Raw genomic sequence first — 6,014 nt, 5'->3', positions numbered from 1 at the left:
GATATTTTGTATTAAAACATCTTTTTAATTTAAAAATATTTATTCTAGAAGGGAGGAAGTATACAAGAATACCGGAAAAATTGCATCAAGTAATTATTTTATACCATGAAACAATTTGAAAATTAGCTTGATTTCTTTTAAAATATTATAGTCTCAATCAAATTATATTTACGAAAATGACACAAAAGTATATTGAAGTTTACTAATGTTGGCCAGCCAATGACAGTAACATGCCGTCAGTTATGATCAATGTAACCATTAATCAATCATGATTAAATGAACGACATTCAATCATTTTATGAGCTATCCAATAAGAAAATCAAAATGCTGCCAGAGGACTTAAGAACTTTCATTAATGACAAAAGGACTCATTCTGAGCAGGAATACATATATATAAAGATCGTACAAACTCGATCAATTCTTCACTTTGGACCACATTTAGTTTAAAATTCTACAGAAGCTTTAGATAGTTAATGTTTGGACTTTCAAAGTCAAAAAGAATATCTGAGCAGTTTTAAAATTAATTTCAGATGGCTCATTTTAAATAACAATTACTCTAATTTCATACAATTATTCTCATTCAAGGAAGATTAAATTAATAATGTTTGAATCAAAACTTTTCATAGTCTGTGTTTCTGATGCCTAAATTTAAGAAAACTATCCATATATATATATTAAAAATGAACTTGTCGGAATTAAAAGTTTAAAAATAAACTAAACATGGGAAGTTGAATAGAAAATTCCTAATATTTTGACAAGTATTAAAAATCCTTCATTTAATAACCCGTGATATAAATGTGATGCAAGTATAAATAAATTGCAAGAAAGTAGAAATATTAGAACTATTAAGAATTGTAAATAAAATATAAAACTTTCTTGGGCCAATAAAAACTGGGAAATTTTTGGTAAGATATCTATTTTGGTTTGGAACAATATAAGATTGGAAATATAGTAAAATCCGTCAAAATATATACCAAAAGTATCGGAATATGTTACTTTTTAGTCTCTAAACCTTACATTATTAAATCGATAAAATATATTTTTGACATACAAGGGGTTATCGCAGTTTTTGGGAACAAGAAAAATCTGCCTTATATGAAATCTGCGATGTACAGGGACTTTTCTAGTACTACAAAAATTATTGTTTATCTCACTATATAGTTTTTAGTAATTTATTACAATAACATAAAAAACTGCGATAGGAGGGGAATATACCGCACTCTACGGGGTTTCAGAATAATTCCAAACTCCGTGTTACGCAAAATCTGCAGTATTTGAAACCCCTTCTTCACATAACGGGTCCCTTTGTATAAATAATACATATATATATAAGTTTAAATAAATTGTATATTTGAATTCGATCAGAATTAAATTAATCGGATCGCTGGTCGTTATATCGCTCTATCACAGTGAATTTCTGATGACAATTTTTGATCAGATTGAGAAATCGTGCTGAATATTGATAAGGAAGTTTTTAAACAAAATATTCATGTAGAGTGAAAAACCAATTTACTACTTAAACTGATTGAATGATAATAATAGGTAATATCAATGAGCTCTAACATAGTTTTTTTAATTTAAATCTTGTCATGGAAAATCCCTAAATATCTGAGAGACGTAGGATCTTGAATCATAACATCTGCATTTCTGGATCTGTTGTCTTTCTTCCTCTCTTTATTTAGCAATGAGTTATGATACTATACTATCTCGAGGAGCAAAATCTCCAACGACATAAATGTTGTTAACATATTTAGAATATTTAGAGTGACGAAGTTTTAGTTGATGGCACTGTAGTAGTGGATTATGAGTCAGCCGTTATTGGGGGCAGAGTTATGTCATGAATTCAATCTTTTCGCTATCAATACTTATCGCTTATTAGTTATCAATAACAACAAAAATGTTTAAATATCGCATAGATGGTGAATGACCTGCTTATCCAATTTTGTCAGATGATAGATGTAACATTTTAGTTGAATAATTTACGTTTCAAAGAAGCGCAAAAAGTACCGCTTCGAGAATGAAAACGATTATTCGAGAATAGAATAATACATAATTAATGATATTTATTTTTATATTTCAAAAAATATGCATTTTTAATGAAGGATTTGCTTTATTTCCTCAAGTTCAGTTGACATTGCTTGAACTTTGGATATAGCAGTGTAGTCAATCGGAGGAGTGTTTGAGAGAGATAGGATGTTTTTGATAACACATCTGCAGGGAAGTTGTCCTTATTCTTCACGTGGTGCAGGTCAATGGTGTATTAGGAAATAAATTCTTAGTGGTGCAGTTGTGTGGGGGAATGCAGTGATCTGTTTCTTACGTAAACAGAAGTAAGTGGCTTGTGATCAGTTAAAATATATTATTCACGGTCTTCAGTGAAGTATGGAAAATGTTTAACAGCTTTGTAGATTGCAAGAACTTCTCTGTTGTAGGCACTCTTTCTTTGTTCTGCAGGAGAAATATGTCTTGAAAAGAAGGATCATTATTTCAATGATGTTCCATCATTTTGTTGGAGGACTGCACCATGCCATCAGCTGATTCATCTGTTGCAATGGAGGTTTGCCCATTTTGTAAAGGGAAACTGATGTTTGAAGCTTCATCCAAAGTTGTCTTGGTCACTTCAAATGCAGAGTTGGATTCTTCATTTGATAAGAGTAGAACCAGTTGTCCTCGTTTTGCAGGTTTAAGCATACCATAGAGAGGAACGAGAAAAGTGGAGCAATTTGGAATGAAACAGTTTTAGTAGTTTAGCTTTCCGAGAAATTGTTTCAACTGGCGTTGTGTGGCTATCTTAGGAAATTTATGATGGCTTCGCATTTATTTTTCAGTGAAGTTATCCCAGAGGCCGTAACAGTATGTTCAAGAAAGCTGACAGAAGAAGCATCGAATGCAGACTTTCGATGTTCACCTGTATGTCATAGTCTTTTAGTCACTCAAAAGCGAGTAGAGTGTATGCTTTTCCCTTTATAAAATGAAATAAATAATCATTGTGGAATATTAAAATAAATGTATTTATCATTAGTTAACCATTTAAATAATAATCAATACACAAAGTAATTATAAGAACTATTAATAATAAAAATAGACTTTGATACAATTATATATAAAAAACCAATGTTATTAGAAATACAAGGTTATACCATAACATGTGTACAACTGATGTTTGACTTCCATCACACTTTTTAATAACGACGTCAGAGAATATAAGTGGTTGCGTGTTTTCTCATAATCTGTTTTTCTTGCCCAGCAGTCGGTACGATACATTAAATTGAAAATTCTAGCAATAATGACGTTATAAACTATGAGTGATTGCATGTTTCGATAAAAAAATATGCCTATCTTGCCCCGCAATCGGTACAATACATCAAATTGAAAATTGTAGCTAGCTTACATGATGGTCTAACCAGTGAGTACATTAGTACTAGAGTTTAGATTATATTTTACGCGCCCTAATATTTAAGAAGTTGTGTCACAATTTTCTAGTAAGACTTCGTCTATTGATTATTTTATTTGTGTGAGAATAATACTTAATTTATTGTTAGTTAATAAAATTTCGGCAGAAAAATTTAAAATAAATAGAATATTACTTTCTACGAGAATCATTTTGACTCAAAGCTGGTAAGAAAACTCAATTCTTAACATTCTATGCTTGAATATAATAGGCCATATTCACTATGAACATTAACATAAATCTACGGTCTAGAAAAATTAGTATTTGATCTCTTGTCGATTTTTGTAAGTTTGCCCACTTATAAGGATTTTCGATGAGATGGAGGTCTGGAGACTAGGTAGGCAACTCGATGACCTTAATGTGAATTTTTCATCCCCCTTTGCAGAGAAACACTCCCAAAACATAATGTTTCCACCATGCTTGACGGTGGGGATTTTTCTTTCTCTCAACACTTTTGTTCTGTTCATATAATCAAATATCTTCACTGTTGAAATCAACCTGCAATTAAAATTATAAACCGTCTTTTTCTTTGTTAGTGGGCAAATTTACAAAACTGGCAAGCCATCAAATACATTTTTTCTCCACCGTAGGTTGTTTTTCAATTATTATCATAATTTATAATTGCTTATTAATTAAAATTCTTAACTGCGACGGATTAACATTAACGCCATAGTATTTAACATTCAGCTGGGTACAGATTATGATTATCTATCTATGCCGTATTTCTTATAGTATTTACTTGAAAACTTTCTGTAATATTTGATAAATATGAATTGTAATCAAGTACATGACATCTGTTGATCTTTTGAGTCTACTTCTATCCATGGCTCCAAAAATGAATTTCAGATATAATATCCCAGTTTCATCGACATAAATAAGATTATTTTCTGATGAATAGATCAATTCAACGTTATATTTTTGCCGTAAACATTTCATAATGCTAAAGGCTCTAAATTCGCTGATGTAATACATTACGATGATATTATAAGATATGTAAAGGTTTTGTTGTCCATTAATTGCTTTGAAAGAATACTATTATGTGGTTTTTATATACTCGTTTTTATTTTTTGTTTTATTTTTTCATATTACTTATTTATTTTCTATCAATCACTGACGTATTTTTTTTTATTCATACGGGTCTAAACCCTTTAAATTCTTCGTAAGTACTTCCTTTTCATGATCAGGTATAAATATTTTTAAATATTTTTTTAGACTCGATATAGTTAAATATTGTCTGGCATTTAAGATATTATCTATCACCTAACAAAATTTCATAAAGCTGGCACTAACCATATTTACGTTATTTACCCCTCAGTCGTATATATTTTTACAATCATAACATTATTCCTAACTATAACATTTCTACTCTCACAAATATATATATACATGAAATTCTCGTAGTTGGACTAAGGAATATTCGATGTGCATGGCTTGTTGCTGATAAGCGGCAATGAAATCCACATCTGAAAAAATTCAATACTTTGATTATTGATCAAAGCGGACGTAGGTAGATTATACCCGATTATTATAGTTAATATACTGAATAGTATCTTTTTCTAATTTATAAGTCAATGTAAGTTCAAAAACTTCATCCAAGTTTAAGTTGTTTATTTCTATTTCTAAATTAACATATTTTTATCTTTCTTATCTCTTTTTTCTTCTTTTCCTTTCTTCTCATAACGTGAAAGAATAAAATGAACATAAGACATACTTGGTAGTCAATAGGAAGCAATAATATTAAATTATAGACGTGCAAAAGAGAAAAGCGAATATTCTATCAAAAAAATAAAATTACTACTTTCTTATCGAATAAAAATTTCAAATACTGGCATCACTGGAATCAGAAGAAAAGATACATTTAATAAAGTTAATTCTCTCCATCAAATCTAATTTTTTTAGAATTCTATAACATACCTAGTTATCTATGTTTTTCAACATAACAGGTTACCTGATAGTATTAGAACCACCGATCTATGGTCGGTAATTAGAACTCATTGATTAATCTTTGTCCCTCTCAGTCAGGTTGCGTTGAAGATTTATACACAATTAGTTCCGTGCACATATAGACAATGAGGGCTTTTCTTTTCTAATATTAATATATTTTCTTGTCTATACCAAGTCATTACCTGTCTTTTATCACGCAGTCTTTCCTCCGAAAGGAAACAGAAAAATGCCCGAAATCATATGGTAGTTAGCCAAATAAGTCAATCATACCAACTTCTATTTGTTTCTTATTACTCCAGATATAATTTATTTACCATTTTTAAAATTCCGTATGCAAAGGATTTATTAAAAAGCGAGAAGAAGAATAACGATGCCGTTAAAAGAATTTATCTAAGTTCAACGTTTATTTGGGAAACGTTTATAATCTCCTTAACTGAAGAAGATAACGATCGTGTGTCTAATAGTGTAAACATGAAACCTCTTGAATTGTACAATGGTGCTCTTCATTTTTGTTTTAGGGAGGATTAAATAGCCGGTGGTCAATCAAGCTATGGGTTTGGCTACGCATATTTTTATACAAAACTACAACAGAAGTGCAGCCCCGTTTGCAAGCGCTTAA

Source organism: Lepeophtheirus salmonis, chromosome 4 (genome assembly GCF_016086655.4).
Source record: "Lepeophtheirus salmonis chromosome 4, UVic_Lsal_1.4, whole genome shotgun sequence".
Taxonomy (NCBI): Eukaryota; Metazoa; Arthropoda; class Copepoda; order Siphonostomatoida; family Caligidae; genus Lepeophtheirus; species Lepeophtheirus salmonis.
The sequence above is the reverse complement of the archived record's forward strand: the minus strand, read 5'-3'. Positions refer to the sequence as shown.